Consider the following 24,194-nt stretch of genomic DNA (forward strand, 5'->3'; position numbering starts at 1 on the left):
CACAGGGTTGGATTCAGAGATGGGTCTGAGAGGGGAGGAGGGAAGGCTAGAGGGTTTCTGTTACTATCTCAGGGTTGGATTCAGAGATGGGTCTGAGAGGGGAGGAGGGAAGGCCAGAGGGTTTCTGTTACTATCTCAGGGTTGGATTCAGAGATGGGTCTGAGAGGGGAGGAGGGAAGGCTGGAGGGTTTCTGTTACTATCTCAGGGTTGGATTCAGAGATGGGTCTGAGAGGGGAGGAGGGAAGGTTAGAGGGTTTCTGTTACTTATGGGCAAACATATCTGTTTCTGCATTATTCAAGAACAGACACTCGCTCACCATAAATACTAAATGTTGAATTTTTTGCCACTAGCTTAACATTTGAAAACCTAACAATCTCTCTCATCTAGGTGAAAAACAAAATGAAATCACTATATGAAAAAAATCATAAACATTTTTATATATGCATCGGTTCAGCAAAATTTCAATAACCTTAATCATTTAAACCATGGATAGACTACTAGCCGTAAATATAGGACAAGAGAACAGGAAACTAGCAGGTGTACAAAAGACTCAAAAGAATCTCACTATAAGGCACTATAAGGCACAGATCCCTTGCCTCTCTTACAGCACAGCCCTGCAACCTGAAACAGGGGGTGGTGTTTCTGTGAGCATTAACAGTGACAGAGGGAGAGGAAATTGCCTGAGACACAGGGCAAAAATGTATGTAGAAGTCTGGTTTCCAGCTGCAAAACAGGGCTTAGAAACCCCTAGCCCGACGACGCAAACTAAATTCTTCAGCTGCTCTGTCGTTCGCTACATACTTTAGTCTGAGACTGCCACCATTGAACTCGTTACTAGGTTCTGGCCTTTCTAGAGAGTTTTTCCTAGCCCCCGTGCTTCTACACCTGCATTGCTTGCTGTTTGGGGTTTTAGGCTGGGTTTCTGTACAGAACTTTGTAACATCAGTTGATATAAGAAGGGCTTTATAAATACATTTGATTGATTGATGGTTTGTGGTGACGAGGCTGTACAAGGGGCATTGTACAAAACAAAGTAATCAGCAATTGGATTGTCTCTAACCAATCTGAGTATCAAAGCCAATGACGAATTTTCAAATCGCTGCTTTACCCACGTGTGTTCTAGCTCTGCCTCAACCCATCGGTTTCTGGACCAATCAGACGTCCCCGTACGTGTTCACATTCGGTGAAGGGTCGGGGAGGTACTCAGATTCAGACTCATTAATCTAACGTTCGTGGGTGTGGCACAGTGTTTGCCAGATCAAGGAGTGTGGGTAAGTAGGCAAAGAAACCACAATGGCATACTGTCTAATACATAAAAGGGCTCACTTCCAAACTGCATATCCTTTCCTAACCTGCTCCAGTCCCTGTCATACAATGAAGCAGGGTGACAATGACAAGGTTGGGTATCTAAGGTATAGAAGAGGCTCATCTCTCCATGAGAGGGGAAATGATAATCCTTCACACTAAACCCAGGGAATAAACAGAAGCTGGTTTCAGTGGACTTCATGTGGTGCCCATAAACACACTACCTATTTACTGTCATTCTGTTTTCAAGCCACATGAATGATCATTGACTCAACACGCCATGGCAGTGCCTTCAAATATGTCACTATACCAAACAACACACTAAAAATATGTAATTACACCAAATTGGAGCTACTCTTTGAAGATGATTCCATCTTTATGATGAAATGGTTCATTAGAATATTGTGAGGCTGTCGTGGCTGAGACCTGAGCAGGCATAACAGAAGTAAGCTGCAGTATGTGGAGAGGAAGTGCAGTTAATAAAGCATGATCATTTTTTGGAGGACCACATTGGGGCCCGGTAATTCTTTATCAATAAAAACATAATCAATTCAAGAGGGAGAGATGGAACCTTTTTAACCTCATTTAGGAAAATGAGTAGTGTAGAGCAGCACTGTCATTTATCCTCCTTCAGGTTGTCAAGGTAGCACCTTCTGGACATAGAGTAGGTTGGCGGGGTCAGTGAAACACAAGCATTGGGTCAACAGAACTAGATACTGTCATTCTGTATGTGGATCTGTCCTCTGTGGGTCAATCTACATGCCATCTCTGTAATTCAATGATGACCTCATAATAATACATGTATTTTGACCCCTCTGGGTCCTTCTAGTTGCTTCCTCTCACTGTTACTGAATAAAACATGTATTTTTTTAAATAGTATACATAGTGATTGTACTGCAGAAAGAAACTGTGAATGCAGTGAAAACAGTGGGGATGAATATTGACTACCGAGCCTGGTTCCTCTCTCCTCAGTCAGATTGGAGAGAAACAGGCCGGTGATGAACGATGGCAGCAGAGTCAATGAAAAACCAGCTGGGAAGCACAAAGCTCTTAATGCTTCAGCCATATTGGTTGCTGACTGGAGCAAATAACATCAGCATAGCACTTATAGAGACCAATCATACATTTCAACCAACCAACAACACACACTCCCAGGCTACGGAGGAACCGCAATAAATTCTTTAGCCTGATTAAACAGTAAATTCTGCATGCCTATCAGCCTCCCATTAAGCGTGGGGGCTGCTTTCAAAAACAACATTTATCAACGTGGAGATATGGCGCGAAATATCAGTCATCGATTGTAACTGCTTATGACAGTTTACACAGCTTTATATCTGCGGGGAACGAGCGCTGATCTATCAATTACGAGCAGACCTTGCAGCATGCTAATTGTGCATTTTCCCCTCTAATGCATTTCCAGTGTTATCACAAAGGCGAATGAAACCAAACAGATCAATAAATATAAATTATACATGCAGAGATGTACTGCTGTGAACATAAAGCCTCTAATTAATTGCACTTGATTAATTTATTTTCTTTAATTATCTCTCCCAGCTGCAGATGGCATAAATATCTGTACAATCTGCGTATTGCCATGTCAGTCATAAAACGGCAGACACAGTGAAACTATTAGCGCTGGACTAGCTTTGTCCCTGGAAAACACACCGTATGCTGAATAAGAAGACTTACCTCTGAATCAGGGGAAAGACTTGATCACTATTTCTACTTTCCTTGTTGTTGTAATATGGTGAGTGGTCTGTCTGATGACCTTCCACGCACAAAGCAAAATTACCACTGCACTTACAATGCCCATTTTTTAGGACCTTTCTGTAAACATTTGGAGTAAAACATTCAAACATCACTCTCTGTATGTACATTCCTGCAAACCATACACAGCTCTGTAGGGGCAAAGCAAAAATAAAATGAAAAAAATATAATATTGATATCTCATTTCTTGAACAATGCATTTACAAATGAATTTCTGGCTGCAAGTACTTGTTTTTGCATCATTAAATCTAATATATTTTAAGAACACAACTTGCTTTAGTTAAGTTGAACTCTACTAACCTCAGGCAACTCAATGTATTATTATTGTACACCTCAGTACACTGCAAGGTAAGGTATGAAATTAAAATGGCCAGAAAAGTACATCTCTGAAACAAAGGTGAGGTGAGGAAAGAGGAGGATGCTGGGGCTTTAAGGGTTTACATCTTGATGCAGCGGCTAATTAGGGTTTTAGTATAATCACCCCAACAGGGTGCTTGGCAGAATAATTACCACAAAGACATTATAGTGGAACATTATCGTGTCCAGGTACAGTAAATATGTCGAGAAACAAGGTGACGACTCTCTCTTCAGTCAGATCTTTACTAAATAAGGTGTTCTACACCCCACATGTGCCAAATCCAACTCTGGGAAATTACAGTGCCCATTTTGTAACAATTGCAGCAATCACTGATAAAAAGCTACTTTCAAAGTTTCAGGATGTAGTAATTACACGTTGGATGAATGTTTGTAACTTGTAACAGATAATGTGTTCTGTCCAGCTGTTTCCATGTGATGACACAGTGCCCTAGGCATACAGTACTGTACACAACTGGGGACTTCTGAACAATCAACATTTTATGTAAGTGACTCAAACTGAACCAATTCAGCTGCCTGCCGTTTCACTCTACTTTATGAAGTAAGTAATATCTGGCATGGGGTTGTGTGTAGCAGCATTGTGTAGGCGACTCCAGACATATAGTTTAGACCGCATAAATGCCTCAGTGTCTATAAAAACACCTGAACTTTTTGGCCACGACTTCAAACATACCCTGTGCACTGTTTACCCTTACAGACCCTTTCATGTTACCAGATTCCTCAAACAAATGATCGTTCCAGCGGTCTGTTAACTGAATGTGTGGTGTCTGAATCTGGTATGGAGTTGTTAAATGCGTACTGCTTTCAGATTATGCGCTGGCTAGACGGATGGCGTCCATGTTTAGAATGGAACACCATTCAGACTGGGCATGGCTCAGAGCGTTTAGCAGTGTCCAGTCTGAGGCCTCAAAGGGCAGGGCAGTTTATTGGGAAACAGGAAAATATACATGAAGATCAAGTAGAAAAACAGGGGACAGACCACACAGGTAGTGAGATGGACGTTTACCTGAATACCAAAGGATTGACAAGGCCTACTGTACTGTATCTCTACAAAGCAGATGTTTAACATTGGTAGATAAACAGCCATCACTCCTGCCTCTGTTCAGCTCTTCATTGTAGAACAACTGGAACTGGGAATACATTGTAGCTTCTAGCCAATACCAGACAAATCATTCAAATACTGAGTCAAATTTCCTGATTAATGTTTATTTTTTCTCCCTCTCCCTCCAGAGGCTGGTTTTTAATCATCCTGATATGATATAGTCACTTTTAAACAATAATGATCACGGGAGGAGCCTCATTTGGGAGTATGTGATCAATCAGCCGCTCATTCAGATTTAATTCATGTAGATGCACACCTAATACTCATTACAAAGATGCAATTTCCAGCCAGTCAGCCCAGATTAATGGGATGCAATCTCTCTCCAGTGTTTCCTCCACACAGTGGCATGCCTTCAGAACGATAGATGGCTTTCATACAGACAACACTCAGTCCAAAAGACTCATTTATTCTGAGGACATGTTTATGACAAACTGCTTAGCTGACACTTTATTAATCGGAGATAGTTTAAAAACGATGAGGAGGACTATAGGAAAGTCAGAATGTAGTGGTTCGTTTTCACATTTCAAACTCTGTTACACCGACTTAAAACCGCAATGAACTGCAGTAAAACTGTAATGATGTGTCAATTAACCGTTCTACCTACACAAGTACCTTCAGATGCACTGTTACTGTATAGAAAACAACATCTACAAATAATCAGTACATTTTGGGGACTAAGGACGTGACACACTGGATCGATGAGAGCTTCTCATTCATACCCATCCTGCCACCAGTTGTATGGAGCTTGACTGTTGCAGCATTCTATGTGACAGCTGAGGCACACATGTTGGGCTACATGTGTACTGTCGTGTGTGTGTGTGTGTGTCCTGTATGTGTGTGAGGCCATGTCCTGTGTGTGTGTGTCCTGTATGTGTGTGAGCCCGTGTCCTGTGTGTGTGTGTGTGTGTCCTGTATGTGTGTGAGCCTGTGTGTGTTTGTGTGTGTCCTGTAAGTGTGTGTGTGTCCTGTATGTTGGGCACACATGTTGGGCTACATGTGTACTGTCGAGTGTGTGTGCGTGTGTGTGTGTCCTGTATGTGTGTGAGCCTGTGTGCGTGTCCTGTAAGTGTGTGTGTGTCCTGTATGCTGAGGCACACATGTGTATGTGTGTGTTTGTGTGAGCCCGTGTCCTGTGTGTGTGTGTGTGTGTGTGTGTGTGTGTGTGTGTGTGTGTGTGTGTGTGTGTGTGTGTGTGTGTGTGTGTGTGTGTGTGTGTGTGTGTGTGTGTGTGTGTGTGTGTGTGTGTGTGTGTGTGTGTGTGTGTGTGTGTGTGTGTGTGTGTGTGTGTGTGTGTGTGTGTGTGTGTGTGTGTGTGTGTGTGTGTGTGAGCCCGTGAGTCTGTGAGCCCTCCCCTGTTTAACAGGACTGGCTACAGTGTGTAATCACATGGACAGGCACACTTCTGCCTGAGTTTGACTTTCGGGAACCGTGAGTGCTAAGAGTTCCACATACCGATGTGCTGAAATCACATCTACCCTACTGATCCTATAACAAAGCAGAAGGCTTGTGTGTGCCGTGTCCCCTCCTCTCCAGCTGACTGACATGAGGGGATGTTGCCCAAACTATTCACAGTGGGGGTATAGCTGGGTGGCATGAGGGGATGTTGCCCAAACTATTCACAGTGGGGGTACAGCTGGGTGGCATGAGGGGATGTCTCCCACACTATTCACAGTGGGGGTACAGCTGGGTGGCATGAGGGGATGTCTCCCACACTATTCACAGTGGGGGTACAGCTGGGTGGCATGATGGGATGTCTCCCACACTATTCACAGTGGGGGTACAGCTGGGTGGCATGAGGGGATGTCTCCCACACTATTCACAGTGGGGGTACAGCTGGGTAGCATCCTGACTATGTCAGTTTCAGTTAGAAGGTATACAGTAAGCTAAATGATCATTTCCTGTATACCTTTAACACACAGGTATATTTTTTATTAAACATTGTTAAGTAAATATAATATATAAAATAATTATTTATTATTATTACATATTACATATTAAAATATGTATTAATTCAAGCACAAGTAATAATTTCACAACAATAATAAAAAAAAACAGATTTTGATGTGATAATGCCAAATCCTGTCTTTCTTTCCATATCACTGCAAAGGAAACATAAGGCTTACAGAAACATTTAAGACAAATACAGGACAGAGAAAGAGATCGAGATGAAGAGATTGACGAAGAGACAGACGAGGAAGGTGACCAAGAGAGAGAGAGAGAGAGGCAGCGGTGAGGAAGCAGAGAGTGGGAACTGAGGCAGGATGAACTGTGCAGTCAGGCAGTCAGTCAGGCAGTCAGGTAGTAAGTCAGTCAGGCAGGCCCACTCTGGCGGCCTGGAGAATAATCTATAAGCTGTGCATTTTAATAGAGATATTTTTAGTCCCTAATAGTAATTTTCCTTGTGATGTGCAGCTTTGATTTCACTCTTATCAGCCGAGGCTCTTGGCGTAGCTGAGAAGGGTATTACTGAGTGTGTCCTCTAGAGCTCCAGGTAGCTCAAGGAGGTACAGTGGAGGAGGTATAGTAGAGAGACTGGAGAGAGACTCTGGAGCACAGCGCTAATAGTGGGCAGGAACAGGCGAGGCCAGCCCAGCCTCGGCCCTCCATAGGCCCTCCCCTCCCCTCTGCAGCCCAGCCCAGCCGTCCGTTTTGAGCATTGATTGGGTTTGGTGCTGGAATCCCCTTCTCAAGGACCACGTAGTCTCACACTCACTCACACCCAACCAGCCGGCATCCAGTCAACCAGGCAGGCAGCCGTAAAGACAAGCGTGTTTAGCAGCAACAATTATGATAATTGCTGGGGAGCACTCAGCTGAGGGAATAAGCAGATCTGATTAAGGGCCCTTCTGCATGATCAAATATTAATCTGATGTGTCTTCACCCCGACCTGCCTGGAACATAAGAGGCTCTTATGGTCTTATGCATTAACAGATTTAGCACAGGCTGAACTCATAGCACCTAATAATATTGGACAGGGCAAGTCAGAGGCAGTAAAGAGATCTTCCAGGAACTGAATCTACTTACAATAAACAACAGAGTAAAAATAGCACTGGAAAATAATGAGGATAAGCTTTATATGACAGTTCAATTATTTAAAACTAGCTATGACAGTAAATACATATTAAAAAAGATTCTCAGAAGGACCTGTTGGAATCTGTACAGATAGTTTGGCTAAACTTTTTACTGAACAATACGTCCTAAAAGGTTCCCCAAGCAGGTGCCCTCTGCAACACTCATAGTTCATGGCCTAGGTTGTATGCTCTTCCCGATTATCCTCCTGGATAAGAGATAAGAATAAGACTTAGCTATGCATGTACCTCATACACTTTTAATACACATTAATGAGAAGACTCATTCTATAGAAATCATTTATGAAATAAAAAATGATGATTAATAATCAGCAGCATCATCAAAGGATGACAGAAAGAAGAAGAAGAAACACGGAGTGTTCAGAAGACATTTGAATATATTGTCACCTGATTACAATGCAAGTGGCGTGTTTCAGTCAGCATCCACATTTCTCAACATTCGTGCATCACATCAAACAGCATAATAACCAAACAGGATAATAACAAACCTTTCATGTAAAACATCCAGATTTGACATGCACACGATAAATCTACAGTATTGTAACACAGATTAGTTCCCTAATAATTACTGAGCACTTCATGGTTTATGACACTAGCATTTAAGTTTATGTTAGCAATTCAAGAGCTTGGGACTATAATGTTCTATTTGCAAATAAAATATGATTCTGAGATCATTTGGTTTAAAGTGCCGATTCCTCACTGATTGTCAGCGATTTTTATCTTGTATTCTTTTGAACTTAACATGAATTGGGTTTTTGGAGTATTATATAGGTAGAGAACAGTGAACAGAACAATGGTATGTCAGTAACAACATTTTTACAAAAAGCAGAAAGAACCTTACAGCGACCGACTGGCAGCTAAAGCAGATTAGGATGATATTAAATCAAAACAAATGCCTGGCATTTAACAACACAAAAAAGCTTGAAAGAATCATAGGATTATATCTCTGGATTATTATAACTCCTCTCCCCCTCGCAGCTCAGAGACAACATGGGGGAGACCAGCAGATTAACTCATCTACTTTAATCTACAAAGCATATTTAAATCAATATTAATTTTGTAAATAAGAAAGATAAGGCTTAATCAACACACATGATCTTAATTCAAAACATATTGTTTGCTCTGTTGAGCATCAGAACGACAGATGTCCCTGACCTCGTCATACATGGGATGAACATGCTTTAACCAATGGCCTCATATGACTCTGCTAGACGGTACAAGTAATGCAATGTACCACTGAACACATGTCAACCACGGGATGAGCCAAATACAATCTCTTGCTTATCATCAATAAAAAATATATATCTCTAGTTTGGATCTGCGAGGGACATTTGAAAGTTCTCATAGAAAAGAAACACAAAATGAGTCGATCAAAAAATCACTTTGTGTTCATTTTCAAAACCTCTATTTGTGACTTTAATAAGCTTCACAATCAATTGTACATCATTTAAGAAAATGTTGAATTAGTCAAATGTTGTCAAAACCTGAATTGCTGTCATAACTTGCCCATAGACTGCTTGCATGGTAAGGAAACTGATAATTTTGTCATCTGAGTTACCTATCCCTTTAATAAAATACAGTACCAGTCAAACTTTTGGACACACCTACTCATTCCAGGGTTTTTCTTTATTTTTACTATTTTCTACATTGTAGAATGATGACCTGGCCTCCACAATCACCTTACCTCAACCCAATTGTGATTGTTTGGGATGAGTTAGACCACAGAGTGAAGGAAAACAGCCAACAAGTGCTCAGCATATGTGGGAACTCCTTCAAGACCACTGGAAAAGCATTCCAGGTGAAGCTGGTTGAGAGAATGCCAAGAGTGTACAAAGCTGTCAGCAAGGCAAGGGGTGGCTACTTTCAAGAATCTCAAATCTCAAATATATTTTGATTTGTTTAACACTTTTTTGGTTACGACATGATTCCATATGTGTTATTTCACAGTTTTGATGTGTTCACTGTTATTTTACAATGTAAAAAATAGTACAAATAAAGACAAAACCCTTGTATGAGTAGGTGTATCCAAACTGGTAGTGATACTGGTACTGAACATGTACGCAACTTTATATATACATATATATATACAGTTGAAGTCGGAAGTTTACAGACACCTTAGCCAAATACATTTAAACTCAGTTTTCACAATTCCTGACATTTAATCCTAGTAAAAAATCCCTGACTTAGGTTCGTTAGGATGACCACTTTATTTTAAGAATGTGAAATGTCAGAATAATAGTAGAGAGAATGATTTATTTCTGCTTTTATTCTTTCATCACATCCCAGCGGTTCAGAAGTTAACATACACTCAATTAGTATTTGGTAGCATTGCCTACAAATTGTTTAACTTGGGTCAAATGTTTCGGGTAGCATTCCACAAGCTTACCACAATAAGTTGGGTGAATTTTGGCACATTCCTTACAGAGCAGCTGTAACTGAGTCAGGTTTGTAGGCCTCCTTGCTCGCACACGCTTTTTCAGTTCTGCTACACACATTTTCTAAAGGATTGAGGTCAGGACTTTGTGATGGCCACTCCAATCCCTTGACTTGGCTGTCCACAACTTTGGAAGTATACTTGGGGTCATTGTCCATTTGGAAGACCCATTTGCGACCAAGCTTTAACTTCCTGACTGATGTCCTGAGATGTTTCTTCAATATATCCACATAATTTCCCATCCTCATGATATCATCTATTTTATGAAGTGCACCAGTCCCTCCTGCAGCAAAGCACCCCCACAACATGACTCTGCCACCCCCGTGCTTCACCCCCGTGGGATGGTGTTCATCGGCTTGCAAGCCTCCCCCTTTTTCCTCCAAACATAACGATGGTCATTATGGCCAAACAGTTCTATTTTTGTTTCATCAGACCAGAGGACATTTTCCAAAAGGTACGATCTTAGTCCCCATGTGCAGTTGCAACCCGTAGTCTGCATTTTTAATGGCTGTTTTGGAGCAGTGGCTTCTTTCTTGCTGAGCGGCCTTTCAGGTTATGTTGCTATAGGACTCGTTTTACTGTGGATATAGATACTTTTGTACCTGTTTCCTCCAGCATCTTCACAAGGTCCTTTGCTTCAGTTCTGGGATTGATTTGCACTTTTTGCACCAAAGTGTGCTCATCTGTAGAAGACAGAATGCGTCTCCTTCCTGAGCAGTATGGCGGCTGCATGGTCCCATGGTGTTCATACTTGCGTACTATTGTTTGTAGAGATGAACATGGTACATTCAGGCATTTAGAAATTGCTCCCAAGGATGAACCAGACTTGTGGAGGTCTACAATTTTCTGCTGATTGGCTGATTTCTTTTTATTTTCCAATGATGTCAAGCAAAGAGGCCCTGCATTTGAAGGTAGGCCTTGAAATACATCCACAGATACACCTCCAATTGACTCAAATGATGTCAATTAGCTGGAATTGTGATACAGTGAATTATAAGTTAAATAATCTGTCTGTAAACAATTGTTGTAAAAATTACTTGTGTCATGCACACAGTAGATGTCCTAACCGACCTGCCAAAACTATTGTTTGTTATTAATAGAACATTTGTGGTGTGGTTGAAAAACGAGTTTTAATGATTCCAACCTAAGTGTATGTAAACTTCCAACTTCACCTGTATATACGCATAGGATGACGACTCTCTGCTCTCTGCTGGATTCCCCCACAAATATATGGTTTTCTGAAAATATCGGTTGTGAAATAGTTTTATCCACATTGAACCCAAGTGATAAATTCTAATGATTTGGTCAGCAAGTCGTTGATTACCCCACTATAAAGTTATTACAGAGGCAAAGGGAACTCCCTGAACAAGGCAGTTAACCCACTGTTCCTAGGCCGTCATTGTAAATAAGAATTTGTTCTTAACTGACTTGCCTAGTTAAATAAAGGTTAAATGAAAATCAAATAAATAAATAAAACCCAAAGAAGTTACATTTTGATTTGATTGTAATCATATGCTTTTATTTTTACTCATATTGTTTTTTTTTGTGATACTGTACTATGCAATCCAATGAAATCACAGATTTGTTTACAAATGGCACTTTTCTTTCTCAGAGAGAAAATGATTCTGACTAATATGCGATTAGCTTAGATGCTTGTGTTACTTTTGAATAAAAAGTAAAGCAACTCAGCGCTAGTTATTTCAGTAAAACTTGGCTGCCAGAGGTACTGAAACACAATACGACCACGGTGAGAGAATGCATGTAAATACAGTGGGAAACAGGCCATGGATATTGAACCGACTTTGAGAAGGAGCCATATACAAACAAGTCTGAACATGTGAAACAGACCAAAGCAATGAAAGGCCACCACACCATATTCATTTCCAAATAAAGTTGCATGGCAGAGAGACCCTCGTTTTTAAGTGGCATTCCGACTGAAATGTTAGAAACCAGATTTATTTACTACAATAAATATGTCAAACATATATTTTCTTTTTAGATGTTATTTGCTATGGTTCAACAAATACAACATTCAGGACTTTTAAAATAGTACAATTGCTGTCTATTTCTGTTTGACTTTCATCCAATGATATGGCTACAATATATCATGCAACTGATGTGTAAAAGTTCAGTAAATTGGGATAGAAGGTTAGAAATAAAGAAAATGTATCCTATGCAAACTGTTGCTTTTCTGCACATCTCATAATTCTCTGTAATTTGTCCAATTTGCTTTACAAACGTCAGCACAAAACTAAGCAGACTTCAACTTCAGACTTCAGTACAATAAAATAATATTTCAAAAATGCATGAAGCTAATTGGGAACGGCTAAAATGAAACAAAACTGCCAGAGACGGCTGGTGTTAATGTGCATTTTCCAACTACTTTGTGACAGACAAAACGTAGCAGTGTGCCTATGGACTCCTTAGATGTGATTCTCTTTGGAAGTGGTGTTCACTACTACACAGGTGCTCTACCGGTGCTCTGCTGTAGCAGCAAGGTGTAACACAGTAGTTCCCCCAATCCATCTACTCTGCCCTGCACAACACTACCCTGGTCACTGTTGTGTAAATACTGGATCAACAGAGCTCCACAAGGACCATGCAACTAACTGAACTAACTCATTACAACCTCATGACTAGATAGGATATAATGTAGACGCCCACACAAACACACAGGCAAGAGTTAGCACACTTATTCTAACAAGTGTGGGCGTCTAAACACACGGACTAACACAAAAACAAACCGACATCCACTCTTGTCATATCGGAATCCTTTGATTCCAAGGTTGGTGATCGTCAAATATGAGGATGTTCAGATCAACCCCTTAAATAATGATTCTATATTTATAGTTAAATACAAAATATTGAATACATACAGCATATATGAATGTAATGTGTATTGTCAATGTCATTTATCTTTCTGTGAATGTCATACTTTTTACATTATTTTCACACCTACAGTATTCAGTCTAATCCACATCCACGCATTACATAAACATGCATTATTCCGTTTATCTACAACAAACTATAATAAACACTCACAATACGAGTAAAAAAACCATAAACACCTCTATAAAGTTAACATGCTGTTCATATTCTATGTTATTCTCTATTCTATTCTATGGAATGTGCACCCCCAAAAAAACATATTGACATGAAATTGGGAGAATGAGGTCATGTATTTGTCTAGTGAAAACAGACCATTATTTTTGTCCTTTGGACAGAGAGAGCAGGGCCTTCTACTGTCAGTCTGTGGTCATTCCCCTGCCCAATATAAACACAGAAATGGGAGACCAGATTGAGTTTTTTTACGACACGCTGCATGCACCCTGACGCCCCTGACTGACTGACTGACTGACTGACCAGTGTGAGTGACCACAGTTTATCTGCCAGGCTGTGAGAGCGGAGGAGGGGAGTCCTCCTCACTGACTGCCCCAGCCCGAGTGACCATATCAGGGTGGGTGAAACACATTCTGCCCATCCAATCTGAACAGGCTGTGTAGACAGAGAGACATACAGACCACCTCTCGTCCTCTCCACTATGTCTCTCGCTGTGTCCTGTCCTACAATTGGATTATTGCACTCCCTGTCCCTTCCAATTCTAGACAGCTCTCATAGATTTAATATGCCAGTGGAATTTGGTATCTGAGTTAATTTAGATGTAAACCTCATGACATGTGGCTTGTGACATCCTGTCTGTCTGTAGAAACAGAGTCATTAACTCTTTGTGTGCTCATTAATGCCTTTCTGTTTAAGCAGAGCTGAGGAAAGCTGAGCTGGACAGAAATAAAAGACAAAGCAGGTATTATTGCTTTTCATTTTTCTTTGACATCATAATTCATATGATAGTAGGTGTATCAGTACAGTAGAGACATACAGAGGCACATGACTGCTCTTCAGAGCCCCACCCTGCAATGGTGGAATCTGAACACTAAATGGCATTAGCATAAATCATGAGGATTTATTTCACCACCTAATCAATCCAAATGTGCTTTATTTTAATATGCATAATCCTATGTTTATAATTATATTAACTTATAAATCAAGTACTGTTAACTGATGAATTAAGTTTTTTTTATCTATTTTTATTTCACCTTTATTTAACCAGGTAGGAGTAGAGTACAATGCAGCAAGCCAAAGCGGAAAGTTGATAACAACAATCTTGTTCTGTACAGACAGACAGGAAAGTAGATCAGAGTACTCTTCAGATGGAACCTGCAGTAGTTAATGAGGAAAGTCAAATCAAAGTATGTCATGGGAGGTGTACTGTTCATACAAATACTGGGATGTTTTGTTTCCACAGTCTAACATGTAATCACACTCATCAGCAGCACTCTGACATGGATACTGTAATTCTGCTGGAGAGAGGAAAGTCTGCCTTTCCATGACTTAGAGAATGTGTTTATCATAGTTTTCTTGATAAAACAAATAGAAAACAATTTGTGCTGTGTTATTCTGAATTTGTTATTTCCATATTTTTTTACACAACAATTATACTGAAACGTGGTGGTAAACTAACAATATTATTGATGGATGATTGTTCATTTCATACTTATACATTTACAATAACATTTACAATAACATTTACAATAAAATATACATATTTTACACTTATATTTAGCTGAAAATATAAAGAATATGTAAATAAAGGTACTTAATGAAGCTGATGATGATACAGTAACAGTTACACAAGTTGAATCACTTCCTTTTCTTTGCAGAACACCCTTTCAATGGAAAATACACAATGAATATGAATCTATCAATTTCAATGTAAGTACATTTTAAAATACTTTTGAATTAAATGATTTATAACTTCAAAAGGATATTTGTTATTGTTGATATTATTGATATTATTATTACAATTATTTCCTATTATCACCAATTCTATCAGCATTTTTACTATTACTATTATTAGCGTTAACATGATTTCCAGTGGCATGCACATGGAGCCTGGCCAGGCAGGTGCATGCTACTAGCCCACAGTGTGGTATCAGGTATCCCCTTGGCCTTTCCCATTTGTCATGCTGAATGAGTGGTCTGCCTGACTGCACTTTCTCATTCCATTTCCTCCCAGGCTGTACTGAGGCCCTACCACCCACTGTAACGCTGTCATTTCTTCAACCCCTTTCCATTCACATCAAGTGTGAGCAATAATGCTCTCTCACATTCCTGTTCTCAATGGCTTACACGCTATGCCCTCTCTGCTCTGCTCTGAACAGACCTACCTCACCCTTACAGGGTACAGACAAATTACTCGACAAAAAAATTGAAACTGTGTCACAACAATTTAAAACAAACATAAAAGCCATACAAGTAAGGATATCAAACAATTTAAGGATATCAAACAACAATTAACATAAATTAACATAAAATATAATTTATAATATTATTATTATAATACTATATTAAATATTTCACATGACAAATCCTAGCAAAATAGCATCTATGTTCCATCTGACAACAAGGCCCAGTGGCTGATGGCCTGATGTTCAGCTTAATCATTAGCCCTTAATATGAACAACCAGCATGCTCTCCTCTCTCCTCAGCCCAGACACCTCTCCTCTGTGTGCTTATAAAAATGTAAGTCAGTCAGTGCTGCTCTTACTTACATCCATAATGCCACTCAGCGCAGCCTCTCTACAGAGCTCTGATCTTTAGCCCATGCAGAACATCCTACCAGCTACGTTCCGTTCCATCAGAGTAAGCCCCTACACAGAGCCACACACAGCCCACCGGCAGGCATCCTCTCTGTAACTGGAACAAGTAACTGGAACGGAAAACATTATCTGAAAGCAAAGCAGCAAAAAAAGAAAGCTCACAGCAGAGGGAAAGTAAGGTAATCACAGAACACCCCGAGCTCAACCAATAAAGACACTTTTTTCTCCTTTTTTACTGCTAAAGAAAACCAGGAAATCTCCACTTATTTCAACAAACATTTGCTTCAACTCAGGAACTAAACCGGACTCCTTTTTTAAAATAAAGAGTGTGGTGTGTGCGTGAGCGGATGCAGCATGTGTTGTCTTGTTCATCCTCTTGTAGGGGGATTGGTAAGAGACTGCAGCTCCATCTGCTGGCAATCCAAGGGTCAGCAAAGAGGGGAAGGAAGAGAGAGAGAGAGAGTCAAACAGAGAGGGAAGACAAGAGAGAGTAGCGGGAGGTAAACAAAGGGTGGGAGAGAACGAATCATTTACTATACCACAGTCCCAACTTGTATAACATCCCATCACAAATGCTAAACATCCCTCTTCCCAGGTGCATCTGGGAAAAATCCCTGACCTCACACGACACATATTCACATTTCGAGACTTCACAGCACAGCCTCACAGAGTTCCATAGAGTTTCACAGCTCCACACACCCAGCTGGCAACAAGTATGCCTGGGACATAAACAATCTTTTCTGTCTTGCCCTCATTTCCCTTCGGAGGATCCAGTTGGAAGTCTAATAATGAGTTAATCAGGCTGATTGCACATTCATCACTGTGATCTGTTTCTTTTTATAACTGAAGAGGGAAGCGTGTTTTACTTGGGAAATGAAATATTTAGCGACCTGTTCCTGTGCCCTCAGACTGGACAGAGAGAGAGAGAAAGCCTGCAGCTGAGTAAACAGCAGCAGGGCCGGCCCATGGTTGAGTGGACAGGTACCCAAGCCTCCTCCCTAGCCTCCCAACCTCCCCCCCAGCTCTCAGCCTCCTCCGAGGCTCCCCCTAGCCTCCTCCAAGCCTCACCCAGGCTCCTCAGCCCAAAAACCATTAGGTGTGTTACCTTGGAGAGAGGGTCAGAGTGGAGTATGACAAATTAATGTGTGTAATTCAGCTGTTCCCCTTTTACTGTTCTACATCAATTAGCAGAAGAGGCAATTAAGATTAAGTGCCGTGTCGTACGCATAATTGCATTAAATATGCTGTTAATATGTCCATTGTTGTAATTTCCGAAATAGGAGAACATAAATTGTGAACAAGGTAAATTACTCAAATGGCTTGTCTCCCATTCATTCATACTATAGTTTCAGTAGCATCACAGCTCTAATGTGTGAGGAGTTCACTGAAAGTGCTAGCAGTCTACACATCTTGATTTTCGAGCTAATTAGTTATGGAAAATGATGGCACATAAACCTGGGTTCTCTGTGAGGAGGCATAATCAGACTGGGTTCCAGCTGTGCCTGTAACTCCTGAGATTGATCCACAAGGCTTTAAAGCAGCAGCATCCAATATATAGTATACACTGATTTACTACTGAATCCACAACTGTAAAGCCACACCACTGCCTCATGCTACCCATAGTTACAGTATAGGTTGGTTAAAACTCCAGTAGGCAACCAGAGTCTCTCAGTGTACTAAACACATTTAGAGAGAATGATTAGGAGATTCCTCTGTAGGCAGCTCTCCTCTGTAGACCCTCAACCCACAGTTATTAGACCTTGAGGATAATTAGCTAAAGGATAGTTCTCCATGCTTTACTGTGGCTCCGAACAGACAACATCAAAGGCTGGTATGAAGACCACTTACTAGACCAGCAGGCTGGAGAGAAATGTTGGGAAAATGAAACAAATCAATGTTGAGAGGAACTGGGGGAATCATGTAAATATCTATATTCATCATGGGGGAATTGTCTAAGTAGTCTGCTTTCATTTTCTCTCAGTGATTTCCAAAAAGAACCAAGATTAGGTCACCTTTGAGATTTGAAAAGATATTTAAGCACAGATCAAACGATACAAGGATTACTGACTCAATACAAATGGCGCTTTTTACGACGTTGTAATTGGGAAAGATGTAAGAGATATTGCATGTGTTAATTCAGACTACTGCTGCTGATGTACAACTTTTACTCTCACAAACATGACGACTGTGAAAAGGTAGCTAGTTATCATAGCTAACTGAAGCAGACAACAAATGACACCATACTAAAGAGCCTAAAGCACTTGCACCTAAAACGTGTTCAGTGTCAAAACACATGAATGCATGCCTCAGAAATCTCCTGTGTATATGTAATGAGAAAACACAACATTTTCTCAGCCATATGTTCATTGTCTCACCTTTGCTAAATATACTTAAAGCATTTATGCCCATTAATAAGGTGTGAGAGACTTCTGAGGGCAGATTGCATACAGTAGAATGTCAAGGTGGTAAATACATTAGTAGTCAAGTTTTGTTCTCCTCATGGACTACAGCACCTATTTAAATGCATCTTTCTTTCCCCTGATTATATTGATGTCATTGTTCTTTTGTTTAGTGAAAAAGAAAAACACCCGTCCCTCAAATTGAAGACTCAGGAGTTCAAACACCTTGGAAGTAAAAATCGAGTATGATTGACATTTCCTCATCTTCCTTAGCTTCTGCTTGCTATTAGAAGACTCAGGATAGATAGATAAAGATAGATTGGTTGTGCCTAATCACAGTCTATTGAAGTTTCCCTCCCAGACCCTTTTCAAATGACCAGCAGTCAGCACTAATGCGCCCATATTGTTTCTATAAGTGTGAATTGATTTATATTGCTGCAAAGCATCCCAAGACATTGAAAGAGAACCATTGGAACCCAATACCAATTATACATGTTTGTTTCTGGGGAAACGGCCACTCAGGACATTGGATCAATTGGGGGACATCAAAGGTCAGAGCAATACATTTCTGCTGAAAAGTTAGCTATAGCTAATAGCGTACCATCAAGCAGTTTCTCTTCTGAAATGTTATCATGCTATCAAGCAGCTTCCCCGCTGAAAAGTTAGCGATAGCGAGCCATCAAGCAGTTCTTCTGCTTAAAAGTTAGCGATAGCGTGCCATCAAGCAGTTCTTCTGCTGAAGAGTTAGCAATAAAATGTCATCTAGCAGCTCTGCACTGAAAGGAGTCTGTTTGATCTGTTCACAACTCTTCAGTAGAGGAGAAGCAGAGACGCCGTGCAGGGATCTGCCTCACAGAACCGACGAGGGATGTTTCCTTGGGTACATGATGCGTACCTGCTCTCTGCCATGTCTCCATATCTGCACATAGGGTCACAAATCCATGCACACTATGGGTGAGGTAAAGGTATAGGGCAGTGAAAATACTGGCACTACCATGGCCACTACCACCCACACTGTACTGTAAACAGACACATATAATATCAGAGGTATGCAGCATTAAAACAAACCTCTGCTGCGTGCCATGTCCAGGGCTGAAGGCTCTGAAGGCAGGCTGAATGGAAGGCTTTGAGATCAAGCTGCTCTGGTCTCTGCATGCCTACAAGCCCCGAGTCCCCGGCTGTTACCCTCCCCACGAGGCGGGAGTCATCGATTTTCATATGCAGATCTAATTAGGGACCATATTAATTACCTGACCCTCAATATCCCAACTGGAAACTAACACCAGGCCTGCAGAGAGGATTTCCTTCTGCAAGCTTGCTTTATAGATTGTTGCTTTTTATTTATTTTTTCCTTTTACTGCTTGAGTCTCTAAGGAGCATTTGAATCCATATTAATTTCCTCTCTGGCAGTTATGCAGCTGAGTATGAACTGCACTATTTCACTTTTAATCTGTCAGTAATTTAGTAATGTGTAAACTAATTATGCACCGGTATTAATGTAATTGGTTCTGGGAGCTGTAAAAAAAAATCTATGTGTTTGCAGGAGAATGCATTAAATTGAATTGAGTTATTATAATCATGTGTCAAGTGCTGATTATGTTATGAAACTAAAAAGTAGACGTCAGCCACAGGTCAATAACAGCAGGCCTCCTGGCTCCATAAAATCTATTCTGCTCCATTCGATAATGTGGAAGGAGGGAGAGAAGCACATAGCCTCCTCTCATCCTTCCATTTCTTTCTCCACCCACCCACCCACCCACCCACCCACCCATCTCCAGGGTATTTGCTAGGGTGGCAGCTTTAATACATTTCCCCAGCAGATCAGTCATAACCCTGTGTCTGGAGCGTGGGCAGTATTGATATGGTTTCACATGATCTGCCTCTCAGGGTTAGCCAGACTCATGACATCAGGGAAATTAGCCCTCAAACACTGACAGACGAACAGATTCAGGCCGGTTTACAGGTCAGACAGGCTCCCATAGACAGATCACAGCCTCCCTCGTCTGACTATTTTGTTTCTCACCGCCTGTCTGTATGCCAAATCTCTATTATGGGAAAAACATCATCTTTGTCAGGGACAATGATAAAAACAGTGAGATGTAGAGAGATCAGAGCGGAGGCATATTGTGATTGACTGCTGCATCCTATGAGATATTCTGTGTGTTTCTGTTTGAACCACCACCACTGGCATGAAACATTATCCGGAACTCGATCAATATAGAACAACTGCCAATCAAAGTGCTTGAGGCATTATCCCTGAGGGGTTATGAGAGAGGGGGGGAGAGAGAGAGAGAGAGAGAGAGAGAGAGAGAGAGAGAGAGAGAGAGAGAGAGAGAGAGAGAGAGAGAGAGAGAGAGAATAAGAGAGAAGAGAGAGAATAAGAGAGAATCTGCTGAACACAATTCGATGATAGGAAGAACACATTAACTCTGTTGTCTATTCTGTATTTAAATGAATGATTAAGGCCTTAGGACACAGAGGGAGGGTTGGTATAGTCTCTTCACACACAGCTTGAAGCACTCACTAGTAGACTTTCTCCACTGTTACCAGGACCATGCTACAGGGCTGAGGCGCCTTCAGTAATACTCTACACGTGGACTAGGGAAGAGGCACTGAGACCACACAGGCACACTAACACAACTGCTGATTCCACCAGGGGTCTTAGAAAGCATAGTAGACTATGGCAGGATGGATATATGAAAGATATATCCTGGTACATGAACTGTATACAAACTACTGTTCACAACCCCTACTAATATTCTTCAGACACACACAACAGATTGTCCTTTATCCCAGTCCTCACTTCAAACCTCAAAACCTTTAAAAAAGTATATTTCCAGAGCTTTGTATGATAATTGGGAAACAAGTTGTTTTAAACAGAATTTTTTTTAAACCAATGAAAGAGTTTATACAATTGAAAATGACTTCCCCCTTAAACCTTCCCAATTATTTTGTTGTTTGACAGTCAAAGCATCAGCCTGTGTTAGCCTAGCGCTAACAATCTCTGGTATCCATTATAGCTGTCAAGGTTTATGATTGATAGCCTTTGTTTACAGTGTTTTAAAAGAGAGACAGTTTTCAAAACATCATTTTCCTGCTTACATAAATAAGTAGGTTTAAATTGAACCCTAAATCCAGAGTAAAGCATTATGTAGTCGCCTCAAAAGGTTCAATAATCAAACAACAATAACAGTTTCCATCTTTACCATGAAATTATGTCCGTTTTAAATATCCACTCATACATCTTAACTTGACAGGTTTCAGCCAGCTGTGACGATTGCGGATGTAAATACTGTACTTAACCTAACTGTACGTACTCATCAAGGGAGTGGTTTGGATTGCCTCATAGGACATTGATTAAAATGGCACATCTTGAAAACAAAAAAGTATGCACTTTTAATTACTAAGCATTACTACATACATAAACTCAAGAAAACATTTTCATTTTAGATTGAAGTTTGATTTGAAATTGGGAAAATGTCATTTAGCATGAAAACGAAACATTACATGGGAATGTCTCTGGATTTTGATTATGATTGAAATACAAGCGTTCATGAGAAATTGTAACTTTGCGGTAACAGCATTTCAATTTTTTTTTAACAAACTCAAATTACCAGGTTTTTAAAAACGTTTTATTTTCTAAGAACAAAGGCAGACATTTGGAAACTGTAGTCTGCCTCTCTGTCTGATCATTTTCAGACACGTCTAACTAGCCTGTGACATGAGAGTCAATGAGAGTTGATTGAAGCTTGTATTCCACAGAGGAGGCATTAAGATGAGACTACCTTCTATACTGTGAATGAGGAGTGTATCTTCTTGTCGTACCTCCTACCATAGATTTCTACAAAGGCTGCCACAGCAAACCTCTCTCATCCTCTCAAAGGGCTTCTTTGTTCTTTTGCTTATGACTCTGTCTGCCAAACACACCACTTATGGGACTTTTCATTAATTATAGATGCATTTTCCTCCTTATTCAACCGTCGTTTACTCAAAGAAGACAGGACAAGAAGAGAGAATGGTCCTTTCTCTGCATCTTTTTACAAATCCATACCCGATATCATTATTTAGGGTAACATGACATGTAGCTAATGCACACTGGACCCATCTGCTTTGATGAATGGCTATAATGAACTTGTCTTCTTCTCAGGGAAAAGAACAATGGCTATTTTCTGATCTGAGCAGCTTAGTATTGGCAACTTCAAAATCCACCCGGTGTGGATAAGACAGGGGATGTCTGACAGTGGTTACCACAATGATCACCTGTGTCCTGCTGAGGGTCTGATCTGTGGGTTAGCCAGCCCAGTACTACTGAGAAACGACATGCTCTCCCTGCCTCCCAAATCACTCTAAACCTCTCTCCTGTTAAACAAATTGCCTCTACTACAGATTCCTTGTCTGGGGAGGCTTGATCAGGCTTTGAAGTCTACAGGTCAGCACAGGGCTAGTTATTTGAAGTCACTGCTGACTGAGGTTCGACTGGGCATAGGCACAGGGCTTGCACACCAAACAAGATGAGGCACACACATATTCCATGATTAGCTTGTGATATAGGTTCCTCAGATGTTCAAAAAGGTCCTCCTAACTTCAACTGAGTACGTATTTTAAAATTAGACAAAATTAAATATTTGGTAGATACAAGATCCACGTACTACAGGTATGAATATCACATTACATACAAATAAGCATTTGGATCAACTACACATGATAAGACTTTTGTTTTGTTTTGTCTCGAGAGCTCAGAGTAGCTTTTCATATCTTACAATGACACATCTGCTGTGGCCACCCATCTAGGCTAACTTCGCCCTGCGGGCTGGTTGGTTGGGTTGGACACTTAACTTACTCTCTCCCCGGTTGCCGGGCAGGGCAAGGAAGGGAGCATTCAGTAGACCCTGGTGAATGATTGGCTCATGGCAGAATAGGTCATGCAGCAATGATTCTAGAGAGCTAAGGTCACAGTCAGATGATGAAGCTAATTAATCCTGGTTTGCACTCTTGTTCGTAAATGATCTCCTTCCATAATTATGCCACACCCAACCCTCTCTCAACCCCTCACCACCCCACCCTATCCCACTGTCGTCCCGTCACCCCCTCTACCCCTGCCGCAACACTCCCAAACCGCCATGCATGGCAGATAAACTTCATATTTGAGAAGAGCTGTTAGGAAACACCTCATTCTATCTGTCTCTGACATCTGTTTATGACACAGTGAGATGGAGAGAAGACGGCAGACAGCTGCACCTTCCCTTCACACCAGCCTGACCCCCCCTCTCTCTCCTCTACAACCTGTTCATACTCCTCACACTACATCCATTCCAGCTAGCAGGAAGTCAGAGAAAGTTGGAGGGAAGGAGGGAGGGAGGGAGAGAAGGATGGAAAAATAATAATTAAGGGACTCATTATTTCTACATAATCACTCTTTCTGACACACGTTTCCGACAGTTCCTCTGAAATAAGCTCAACCCTGTTACTAAGCTGAGGCCAGAGAGAGCCTCAAAAGGGGGTGTATTACAACAGAGAAGAGACAGACAGAGGAACAGTGATGGAGACAGACCCAGAGACAGATTGTGAGCCTGAGAGAGTGAGACAACAACACAGCTAACATGTAACAACCTCAAATAGGGTGGTTAAATAGATGAGACTGCACAGACAGACAGACAGACAGACAGACAGACAGACAGACAGACAGACAGACAGACAGACAGACAGACAGACAGACAGACAGACAGACAGACAGACAGACAGACAGACAGACAGACAGATAGATAGATAGATAGATAGATAGATAGATAGATAGATAGATAGATAGATAGATAGATAGATAGATAGATAGATAGATAGATAGATAGATAGATAGATAGATAGATAGAGAGATAGAGAGCAGAGAGACAGAGAGACAGACAGAAAGAGAGACAGTAAAAGTGACAGACAGACAGAGTGTGATCTGGGGCCTTGGAGACCTACTGTAGCATGTGAAATCCTCATAGGGGGATGCGTTACACTTGAGAAGATATTGCAGAGACAGAGGTGGAGAGGAGACAGAACGAGAGAGAGAGTGACAGAGACA

Source organism: Oncorhynchus keta, unplaced genomic scaffold (assembly GCF_023373465.1).
Source record: "Oncorhynchus keta strain PuntledgeMale-10-30-2019 unplaced genomic scaffold, Oket_V2 Un_scaffold_275_pilon_pilon, whole genome shotgun sequence".
NCBI lineage: Eukaryota > Metazoa > Chordata > Actinopteri > Salmoniformes > Salmonidae > Oncorhynchus > Oncorhynchus keta.